General features: G+C 40.2%; 1 protein-coding gene across 11 annotated transcripts in view; it reads left to right on the top strand.

Annotated features, from left to right (window-relative positions):
* The window catches only part of RALGAPA2 (Ral GTPase activating protein catalytic subunit alpha 2), a gene marked incomplete at its 3' end in the record, with an annotated part of 326,498 nt that overhangs the window by 246,926 nt on the left and 67,014 nt on the right, over positions 1–12,558 (top strand). The gene's annotated exons all lie outside the window — the stretch shown is intronic.

Raw genomic sequence — 12,558 nt, 5'->3', positions numbered from 1 at the left:
TGTGTTTCATAACTCGTGCATGGATATATTTCGTTCTTATCAGAATAGTGGAAACATTGACCAAAACTTACTTATATATTTCCTATTTTTATTTCACTCTTCAAGTACACATATTGTACCAACTTTCTACTTTCGGTTTACTGATGAGTAAGGAAGGACTGGCAGGAAAAAGAACTATGGGTTACCCGGTATTTCCCTTTCCTTCCATGTCGTCATTTTCAGAGTAAATTGTTGGCTAGCACAGAGGATCCCTGACTTATGATGGTTCGACTTATGATTTCTCCACATTACAGTGATGGCAAAGTAATATGCATTCAGTAGAAACCTCCCTTGGAATTCTGAATTTTGATCTTTACCAAGGCTAGTGATGCGTGGTATGATGCTCTTGTGATGCTGGGCAGCGGCAGCCACTGTGCTTCCCCAGAAATAAGGCCTAGCAGGACCAGCAGCTCGAACGCGTCTTTTGGAGCAAAACGTAATATAAGACCCGGTCTTATTTTACTATAATATAGGACCGGGAATATAATATAATATATAATATAATCATCACATCACATCACAACACAACACAACACAACATAACATAACATAACAACAACATAACATATAATACCAGGTCTTATATTAATTTTTGCTCCAAAAGACACATTAGAGCTGATGGTCCAGCTACGTCTTACTTTCGGGGAAACACGGTAGATATAGCAGCCAGTCAGCCACGTGATCACCAGGATAAACAACTGATGCTCTACAGTGTATTTATTGTGTTCGATGATTTTCCCCAACTGCAGGCTAATGTAAGTGTTCTGAGTACGTTTAAGGTAGGCTAGGCTACGCTATGATGTTTGGTAGGTTAAGTGTGTTAAATGCATTTTTAACTTACAATATTTTCAACTTACAATGGGTTTATCAGGGGGTAACTCCCTGGTAAGTTGAGGAGCATCTGTGCGTGGAATAACCGACTAAGGATGTATAGGGTTCCTCGGTTATTCATGTTTAGTGAGACACCCTTGTTTTCTTTATGCATTCAAAACAAGTTCTGGTTCAGATGGAGAATGTGACCTTTCAGGATAGTTAGGTCCCCGCTTACTCAGTCATAGACTGATTGACACACTTCTCAGATGCTGTCTTTGGATCTCTCCGAACTCCCGGGCATTGTGGGTCCACTGGTATTCTGTGCTCATGGGGCACTGCTAAGGCTGTGTGCAAATTGGGCAGGTGGCAAGGAGCCAGCAGACTGCATACTGTGTGTGTCACCTCTGCCCTCGTGCATACTCCATTGTCTCCTCAGACTTTAAGTGCAGAACACACGATTATTAAGAATTTCAAGACAGGAGCAGTAGAACATTAAACCAAGCAGGGTTTATTATAGGCACAAGGCGCCATGCAGTTGCTCAGGTCACACGCCCATGAAACCCTGCCTGGAACCCATTCCGAAACACCCACCCCCAAATGAGTTGGGGAACTCTGTTTATTAGATTTGATTCTCCTTCCTAAAGCCAGACAGTATATCCCTTAGTAAAACTTTATTAGCATATGAAATAAGACTCTTTAAGGAATGAAGCACCTTGTGCGCATAGCCCTAGAAGACAGTTCATTTAAGAGAACAAAAATCTGAGAAAGAATTACTATTACTGTTTCCCTGAGATAGTTGGTGCTGCCAAAGAAAGGGAAATTTCTTTGTCAACACAGGCCATGTTATATGTGTAATCCTGTGTTCCTATTTTGTATAATATCTAGGTTACAATTGCCAAGTAGAACCTTGCCAAACTGCTCATTTCATCCAAATGTCAGTCACTTTCTATATACCAGATTCACATTTATGAACAAAAGGCATGTTGTTTAGTTCAGAGAATCTATAAATCCTTTAGAGAAGGAGCACTTGCTTTTTTGTGTCGACCACAGATAGCCAAATATTAAACCTGATGATAAAGACAAGAGCCAATGGAATTAGTTTACAGTAGTTATTCTTATCTCCTGTCCCACTCCAGCTAATGATTGATACTTAAATGCCTTAAAATAGTGTCAGTTGAGATTCAGTTTTATTTATCTAGAAGTAGAAATGTAGGCAATTCCATATCAATTTTGTTTAGTAACGTTCGAAAAAAATGCAACATTTCTTATTAAGCTAACTACTGGGGACATTGTTGGAATGAATTTGCCTTTTAGGGATCTTTTTGAGCAGAAATCTAACTTAGAACCAATATCAGAGGAGTTCTTGTTTGGGGTACTCTTGGCTCAAAGACCGAACAGTTGGAACTGTGTGGTGAAGGCTCATAGGAGACTAAAAAATACCATTGTCTTACATGATAAAAAAGAAAAAAAAATGTTAGCACAGTAGGGATGTCTTTGGAAAGCAGTAACATTTCAGCCTGGCCCCTTTGTCCTTCATGGGTTTTCTGGTAACTTCCTCGGTGGGCTAAATCCAATCTGTCAAGTGGACCCTTCATCCTATGGCCACTGCTCTTCTGAGTGATGGGGGCCAACTCACCTACCATCTGCTTTTCCATCCCTCAAGGGCAATCAGAGGACCTTTCCTGTGTCTAGAGTGCTGTAAATGGGAAGTTTGCCACATGTCATGTTGACAGTTCCCAAGCCAACTAAAGATTCCAAAATCAAACCACAGTCATCTGATAGAAGTTTCCAACACCATTTGAGCCAGGGCTTTCATTCTCCTCAGATAACCCATTTCAGGGAAAAGGTTGTGCACAATATGCAGGGTGCCCATTAGGAGGAGTTCACCCTGAATCAAACAGATGGTGGCTTTTTAAAATAAACATCCACTTCAACAGAACAATAGTTTCAATGGCATTTGCCATCTCTCCTCTGTGGAAGTATCAGCATTTGATTGGGAGAACTCGGCTGCCTAAGAAAAAATAATTTTGTACCTCATTCTTTCACATGTGAAATTTAGTTTCATTTACAATTAGCAGATATATTTGATAATACCAGAGCTTCTCTCTTAGGCTCATGACTTCTTAATATTATTGCTAAGTTTTGTTCTCAATTTACACACCTTCATACATAGTCCCTCTCCCTAAAGCTGTGACAATCCTGTTTCTTTCCTCTCCAGTGGGATCTTTGTTCTTTATTTCTGCAAAGACCTTTAATTTCTTCCATTGCTCTCTGTGCACTTAAGAAAAGTGTATGAAAACGAGTCCAGTGGTACCATGTGATCTATTTTTCCATACAGAACCAATTCATGTATTTGTCAATGTTAATGCATTAATTGTGTCCCCGGCTGTGCCAGGCTCTGACCTAGACACCAGGAATAAAAATGTGAACAAGAGATTCCAAGTAAGGGGACAATATTTGCTTACAGACTAAGCTCTGAAAGCATGCATCACATTAGAGAACCACAGATGCTTCATACAGCAGAGTGTGAGAGACACAGACATGGAGAGAATAAAAGGGAGGAAGGCATTGCAGAGGCAGTGGAAGGAGTTTTGAGAGAAAGTCAGGGCCTGATCTCCATCAGTGGCAGGTAGACTAATTCAATGTGGAATCTGATAGATTTGCAGGGTACAGATGGTGATGAGACGAGGATCAGCGACAACTCTCTGGAGCATCACACTGGATGGAGGGGGTGGAGACAGAGAGGTGGAAGAAAAGGAGAGGATATTTTTCTCAGAAAAACAAGGAGGAAAGAATGAAACTTTACCTTCACCAGAGGGGTTAAGCCAGAAACAGGCTTCTGGGAGATCATTTCCGTGGCTGCTTCTAGCAGCCTCAAGTCTTCACCTGAAAAAAATGGGCTTAATAGGACCTAGAACTGAATTACTTACAGGAAAGAGGTGAAAACCTATCAGATAGATAATAGCAGCAGTGAAAAGAAAGAAAACATTCCTAGGTGGGATACCAGTGCCTAAGAATGGGGAATACCCAGGAGAGGGCTAGATTTAAGAGCGGCAGCCAGAATGGAATGATACACTCCACATGGTAGGGCATGGACAGTGTTTCTCTCATCCACATTTCTGAAAAGGCCCAAAGGCAATTATACTACTGTAACTGTAATAGGCAGTTATACTACTCAATATTAGCTCCAGGGTACATTCTACTAAAGGCAACAAACATTTGATAAATTCTTGTCTGGAAAACAATTTCATCTCCCCGAAAACAGAGGAAGAAAATAAGGGGAACTACTATTTTGGCTCCATTCCTTTGCAGTTTAGAAGATTGGATTTGTGACTTTGACTGTTGCGTAAAATAATGAGTTTGTATAAGAGTTTGTATAAGAGTGGGAGGAAAACACAACTGGACCTGTACCCTGCTTTTGGGAAGCACATTTCAAAAAAGTTAAGTTCAGAAGAAAAAATGGCATAGTCCCATAGATGGCTTGAGGCTGTTAAAGAGAATAAGAAATGGGATTTTTTAAATTATAAAATTAAAAGTATTTCTCTGAGACAGAAAAAGGAGAGGCATGGAAGAGCAGCTAGTGTAGTTGCAGAGACTCTGGTGAGCTCATGTTTGAAATACAAGCATTAGGATTAGAAGGGGCTGTGCCCTGTGCTGACAAGGTTGTCATTAACCCATATCCCAGTTGTCCTCCATCTTCTTCATATGGGAAGGGACAGAAAAATGTCTTAGTGTATGAATTAAAACTCAAGTCACTGAGAACACAATAAGAAAAAAGAAAGAATTGGCTCTTGCAAGGAAGGTCCAGCCTTCAAGGCCACATATGTCCAGTTTTGGAACAAATTTATAACAGTCGTCTTAGAACCACAAAACCTTTTCTTTTAGAAATCATGTTAAATAAAGCATGTGCTCAGAACTGAAAACAGGAAAATATTTTTCTCATTTCAAAAGATTAAAAGATGAATTTTGAGATGTTGCATGGATCCCTTGTAAAATTATTAGACTAGATTATCAAATAGCTTGTGAGCCTTCAGAAAAGAATTAGTTCACAAAAAATAAAATATCTCAAACACAAGATATACAAGTGTCATAATCATCTCATAGATAGAAAAAAAGAAATATGGGCCCCTGGGAGTTGGGTGACCTCACTGTGGCCAAACCTAAAATACATTCATTCATGGACCACTAATCACCTGGGGCCCTTGTGACTCTGGTACCACCTGTGTACCATGGCTCTAGTCAACCTCTCTTCCATTCAACAACTTTTTTATTAGCAACTTTCACAGGTCTAGAACACATGTTTATCAAAATAATTATTTCTAAGAAAGCTGAGAAGATTAACTAATTTGACACACGGCAAAATCAGAAATTAGGTTCTTTCAACAGACGAGACTTCCAGGCCCAAACCGACAAGGTGAGATATAAGAGAGTAGACTGCAACTCCATGCACTTGGGTTTAGATAATCAGGGTGACAGTAATATAGCGTGATAGCAGTCATTGTGGAAAACGTCTGAGGTTTTTGGTTGAGCGCAGTTTTGAGATGAGAGACAAGAGGGTGATGCAGCAGCCGACCACACCGAGTTCTCTAAGACCACGGCACAAGGAACATGAGTTCTGGGTCACAGGAGTCACAGGAACAAAGGCATCATCCCTACCCTCCCACAGGCTCAGGTCCCATTGTAAAGGTGGTATGCCACTCTGGGGCCACGTTGTTGTGAGAGAGACCTCGGCCAACTTGGAGCAGGTCCACAGAAATCATGACCATTGTACCTTACATCTCAGGAAGCCATTAAATCCAAGGAGGAGTTGTTTCAGGAGACTGGGATGGGGTAGGGATAAAGAGGAAGCGAGGCCGCAGAACTGGAACCAGTGAACAGAGAAAATCAGGAAGCAGCTTTTAGCTTAATGTCAAAGCAAACGTTCAAAAACCAGAGCCTGCAAAACCAGCTGCATGCAGGCCGAATCCAGCCCCCAGATGGGCTTTGTTTGTACTGCAGTTGGCCTCCAGCATTACTCATAAAAATTGAGTTTGACAGCCACGTTAAAAAATTGGGAGATTTTGCACTTTTTAAAAAATCTAGATCTCTGATTTCTGTTGAAGAATCAAAACCTCGGCAGCTATCAATTAGCCTCCTTAAAGGCTATCTGCTCTCCTATTCAACCAGCCCGGCTCATCCACGTGTCTCCCCAGTGCAGATGCCTGGCACCAGATGCCACCATCATGGCACCCCCTATTTGGCTTCCCTCTGCGAGTTGGTGAAAGGGTTAGTGGACCAAGCATGTAAGACAGTACCCGGTCCTTGGTGAGAGCCCAGAAAGTGTTACTGTGGTTGTTAATATCATATTACCAGCCCAGCCCCTGTAAGTATGGGAGTTTTACAAGGTGTGACAATTAAGTTTGTGAACTTGTTGCAATGATGTCACTAATTTTTTTTTATATCAGAGGCATTATTCATTATGAATTTGTACCAACTGGACAAACAGTTAACTAAGTTTACTCTTTGTAAATGCTGAAAAGTTTGCGTGAAAAAGTTAGATGACCTGAACTTTTCACCAACAATTTATGGCTCTTGCATCACGACAATGCACCAGCTCACACGGCACTGTCTCTGAGGGAGTTTTTAGCCAATAAACAAACAACTATTGGAACACCCTCCCTACTCACCTGGTCTGGCCCCCAAAGACGTCTTTCTTTACACAAAGTTAAAGGAAATGTTGAAAGGAAGACTTTTTGATGACATTCAGGACATCAAGGTTAATACGACGACAGCTCTGATGGCCATTCCAAAAAAAGAGTTCCAAAATTGTTTTGAAGGGTGGACTAGATGCTGGCGTCGTTGCATAGCTTCCCAAGGGGAGTATTTCAGAGGTGACCATAGTGATATTCAGCAATGAGGTATGTAGCACTTTTTTTCTAGGATGAGTTTGTGAACTTGTTTGGCCTCATAAACCTCTGCTGTGAAAACTGGAACCACCCAACTGTGAAGTTAGGTCTCGGGAAGTATTTACTTTTTGCTATCATAGTTGTTAAAATAAAGGCTGGAGACTGCTCTTCCCTCAGGAAAAGTTATTATAAATCTAACAGTCTGTGCAGAAACCAGGCTGACACCGTGCTTACGGAAATATCGGTAGCAGCCCCAGCTTTCCTCCTCTCTTTCTGCTTTCCGATCCCTGGTTATTGGGTCCTCCCTCTCATCATCAATCTTTTACAGGCAGTGTGCTCCGTCCCACTGTGGAGCCTTTGGGTATGGTGACCCTCCCCACCTTAGGATTCCCCTCTTGGCCACTCTGCTCCCCCCCCCCCCCCCCCCCCCCCCCCCCCCCCCCCCCCGCAACCCAAAGGTTCCCCTTGAGTCTCTTCTGTGACACAGAGCCCTCACTCTCTTGCAGCCATCTAGCCCTCTAAAGCTCTCCTTGTCAGACTGGATCTCCATCTATCCTTTTCTCTCTCCTAATTATACTGTGAGTTGCCCAGCAGGGGCCTTGTTTCCAGTCTGTTGACATCCCTCTCACATATACCTCCTAGTAAATTGAGAGACAGAGAGAGAGAGAGAGATTAATTTGGTAAAAAAAAAAAAAAAAAAATTTTGGAAACCAGAATTAGAAAACAAAAGCAAATCATATTTTATAAAACTGCATTTTTTTCAAAATTGAAAACTTTATCCAAGAAATATAGCTTTACAAATAGAATATGTGTCTTTGTATGCATATATAGATACGTGAAGTCCATTTAATTGCATTTGTGAATGTTTAGTTTATAGCCAAATCTCCAACACTTAGAGCAGTGCCTGGCACATAGCGGGTACTCAATAAATAGTTCTGAATGAACCACATTGGCAAAAATATAGAGATAGTAGTATTCAAGAGAAAAAACAGTAAAATTTTTATGGAGAAATTGGATTTTGTGTGTATTTTTCTTTATATTGAACAATATAGTGTTTTGTGCCTATTACTTTTCTGTGGCATTCTACATAATAATCTTTCTGGTACACACCAAAAAGTTATTGACTGTCATTTATGTGAAACTGCTAACAATTAGAATGGTGACTTTATGTTTGATTTTGAAATTAGTAGAATCTTATTGAGAGCTATAAAAAGTAAGTAAAGTTTCTTCAGAATCCCACGTCCTTAGAGCAATAAATTTATTTAGTCAGCTTTTAAGAGAGACTTTGATTTCAAACAGTGTTAAAATCAGAAAACTTACAGACAGGAAGGAAGTGGGAAGGAAACCTAATGTTGCCATTAAAGCTGTGGCCTCCTGGGAGGGGAATGACCAATCAGGGTAAGAAAGAAGTGTCTGGAAAGGCCTTAAATGATGTTGGTGTCAGAGTCTATTTGTAAATACTAGGAAAATAGTTGTTGTTGTTTTTTTAATTTTTTAATTGTATGTAAATTTTATACACGTAAATAAAAACGCTTGCAATGCCTAAGGGAAGCTCTCTGTAGGTCTGAGACTTAGAGCAGGCTGGGCCTTGGCTGGGCATGCAAATACTGACAGCTGAAGTCACTTGTTGGAAAGTCCGCAAACTCTGGTTACAGCTGCATTTGTCAGTAGCTTTAAGGGAAGTGTAATCAGCCAGAGAGATTAATTTGCATCTCAATTAGAAAAGAGTCGGGAGGAAGCCCTAGGGTCTGGTGCGGGAAGGTTGTGGAAGAAATCTCACCAAGCACAAAAGCCTCCCTCGCTGAGTCCTCCAGCTGAGTGGCGGACAATATCTGAGGTTTCGTTTCCATAGGGACCAGAAGCCTGCTGGGCCCCAGAAGAATCTCGGGTTTGCACCGTAATCATTTGGTCATGATGACACAAATTCCACTGTTGTTCCCAAATACATTTTGCTATTAGAAAGCTGTTAGAAAAGTGGAAATGGTCATCATGTCAAAAGCATGCAAGAAGGAATTTGCTGACCCTACTTACCTTTTTTAATAATACTACCAGGGTTTCTAGGCACTTAACATTTATTAATGCCTAAATATTCAAAGAGCAAAAGGTCATTCCATAAATGACAATATTTCTTTAGCATTCAGATGGTTACTTTGGGAATGGCACAGCTTCAAAGGGAGCCATTATTCCTGATTCTCCCACACTCTTCAGCAGTACGCAAACAAGATTATGAATTTAAAAACACAGGCAACAAAGAAACATGAAATCTTCTGGCCATGGAGCATGGAAGAAATTCTGGCCATTACAGGACTTTTTAGAATCCTAAAGAAAATGGAAGAGGTATCCCTAACCTTAACCTTGAAAAGCAAAAAGTAGTATTAATTTTAAATCTTTCCTTCAAATATTATTTATGGTCTTTTCATGGGCTTTGATATTTATACCGGACAGGTCTTTTATACCAGATAGGTCCTTTGTGTTCAGAGATCTTCATATTTTCAAAATTCTGTTCTTGGGCCCGCTGAGAGCTCAGACTGCCTGAACCATTTATCCATGCCAAGTTTCTCTGCCAAAACCAGTGCTCGCCTTTGGCATTTTTGGAGGAAGACTTTTATTTCTGGTTTATTTTTTTCTCAATTAATTCATTAGTTCCAGCTTCAAAGTGAGAAAGCAAAGAAGAGTAAGAAAAAAACTGTATTCTACATTACAAAACTTGAGTAAAATTGAATTCTCTTTTTTCCAAAATCAGGGTTTTAAACTCATCTTCCCATTCTGGAAAGGGGAAGAAAGAAGTTTCATAAGGATGGTCTCTTCCACTGCCCACAGACTGAAATAACACATTGTAGTGAGACATCAGAACCTCTTAATCCAACATTAATCAAATTTCAGTTTACTAATTATCAGCCCCATTTTGAAAGGAACATAATGCCATAAACAGCATCCCCAGAACATTTACTAGACTCTGGGATTATAAGCAATATATTTGAAAGTGAGACTTTCAAATCCCCAAAAAGGATAATACACGCCTTATTATAATAAGAGATTGTGCAAAGCCAAAGAAGGACAAAGCAGGCAGATCCAAATGGTGAGCCTTTCTGTGCCTGTCTGCCTTAGTGTATGCAGCGAGCTCCCAGCAGGCTTCGGAGCTAGTGTAATTTGCAGCACACTCAAGTGAATTTTTTAATCCAAGTAGACCACCTTTTCGGTGATTTGTGAGTGAATGCAACCCAAATGCCATCATGTTAGCCTTGAAAGAGTGTCCTTTCTGGTCTACTCAGTGGAATTTAACCAAACTCTAAAATGGGTCATTTGAATGTTGTTTTTCAAGTCTGGGGTCCTGCACTTTGACTTTATTCCCTGGGACTTGATAAAGATCACTGGGGCTAGGATGAAGGAAGGATGGAAGCTCTGAGGATCAGTGCTAATACCAGTCTCCTCTTGTCCTCCCCCTCCCATCAGGTGTCCAGCGTGCAAGCCACCAGGGAGTCAGGATGCACTTGAATGTTTATGTTGTGTTTTGCACATGCTTTAACATAGTCAACTTGAGAAGTGCACAGCTGCTTCAGTTTCCAGCAAAGTGGCATGTTGCCAAAATGCCACAGTATTTTAAACAGACACCCCCTTGGACATTTTTCATTATTACTTATAACCCACATCTGATACATGTATGTCCAAATGATCTTCTTCTGGTCACTTTGATCAGAATCACAAAAAACAAAACAAAACAATAACAATATTTAGTGGCTTGTGGTATTTGTCTTTCTTCAATTTATTTCTTCTAAGGCTTCATTTCAGTCTTCAATCTTCCTAATTTGGTCCTAGGATGTAAAAGAGCCCAGAATATGTGTCTCTCTGCTATGTCTACTCATTTAAACTCTCTACTACAAAGCTTTGGTCCTTAATCCATCAATGATCAATGAAGGGGCTGCTTCCTGAAATCTTGGGGTCTGCTTGTCATGGAACAAGCCAGCCTTAAAACGCCAAGTCCCTTTGGTTCTCCCTTATTTGCCTATGAAGTGGGATGAAAGTACATCAGCACATCCAGCATCCTGGCTTTGAGGCAGATGTGTGCCTGGAAGTGCAAAGTCTCATACCTCCACAAAGGGTAGGCAGGCCTGCTTGCTGATAGGATTCTGAATTTATAAGCAGAGTTCCAGAATTCCCCCAGGGCCTACTTTTCAAAGGCAAATTAGTATGTTTGCAACTTGATCCCTGGGCAACTTTTGACAGTTGTTCTAAGAATAATAAAACAGATGGACAGAATAGATTTTGGGGTCTCCATCCAAACTGCCATCCTCAGTGGAATTTAAAAAAGGCGTGGGGTTGATGGGGAGCTGCTGCTACTTACCATTATGCTCTGCGTTTAACATCCAAGAACCACAGCTTTCTCCCAGAAGATGAAAATTGTCATCGCATTGTATTTTCCTGATGAGAGTTCAGCTTGGCTGTGAGAAAATAAATAGGACGTGTGTTTTCTTCATATATTTAAAACTAAATGAATTGAATTTAGTTAAATTGAATTTATACTCCCAAGAAACCAATTTTAATAATGAATATGAGAAAGAAATGTAAATTAGTTTTAGGAGTACTTTCATAGGATTTTTGACCCCTTTAAATACAGGAGAGCCTCTTTAGAATGTCTTAGAAACACTATCTACTCATTAATTGGGGAAAATAGAATTTACGACTTTTTAATGGGATAGACAATCTCTGCATGGAACAACATATTGCACATCAGAAGTCCACGTCAGAAAGCAGCATTCAAATTATCTGAATGAGGAAAACAGATTACTTCTGTATTTAGGCTCTATAATTGTGTCAAGCAAGTACATATATATTTGTGCATAAACATTTCATATAGACTGCTCCACTTTATATAGACTTTCAGCTTCTCTGTGTGTTGGTTTTAGCTCCTATCAGATCAGGATGGGATGTGCCTTTTCATTTATTGGCTTCCTCTGAGATAAAGTTCCATAATCTTCAATCATTCCTTTCTCTGGATTCATTGCCCCAGTTACCACACTTAAAACCACAGAGATTAAGAAAGGTAGCAGGTCAGCTGTGCTTTTCCTCAGTCAGTTTGTCATGTAGACCCATTGTTGAACTAAAATTCCACTGGTGATAACTTAGTAGGATAGTAAACTTTTTTCTTTACCTTCTTTTTGTTTTAGAAACATGAAAGCAATTTAAACCCTGTTTCTAGATCTCATATTAGGCAGCATCACTGACTCTAACAGTAGACCTTATGTCCAAGCTCAATTCTTGGGGTATTCTCTTCCCTCCACAGCAGCAATTTTTCTACAATTGCCAGATAAATTATAACGTGTGGTTTTTTGTTGCAGTGCTTAAATTAGCAGGTGATATGTGCTAGCAGGTCTCACACCTTGGGTTCAATTTTAGTTTCAATAATAACTAGTTTCTTTGGCTTTTAAAAAGTATCTTTCTCTCTATCAATGTGCTTATCTGTAAAATGAAGAATATAATGCTTTAGAGACTGATTATTATAAGGATTTATGGAATGAAGTATATATAAAATGAATTAATCCACAAAATCTAACCAAAATTCAGCTGCTTCACACCACCCCAGCCTGCTCTGGGTGCCCTGGTGCGCCCAGCTCCCTGGGCTAGTACAGCAGCCTTCTCCCTGCTCTCCCTGGAAAACTCTCCCACAGCCAGGCATTTCCTTCTAAAACAGAAATCAGAGCATATCATAGCTCACAACCCACCAATTATTTCCCATTCTCACTCCCAGAAAAATCCAGCATCCTTATAGGGACCCACAAACCTATTGACCTCAGGAAATAACTGCATGCATGCTAGCAATTCC

This window comes from Rhinolophus hipposideros, assembly GCF_964194185.1.
Source record: "Rhinolophus hipposideros genome assembly, chromosome: 22".
Classification (NCBI taxonomy): Eukaryota; Metazoa; Chordata; class Mammalia; order Chiroptera; family Rhinolophidae; genus Rhinolophus; species Rhinolophus hipposideros.
This window is presented reverse-complemented; position numbering and strand designations above follow the sequence as displayed.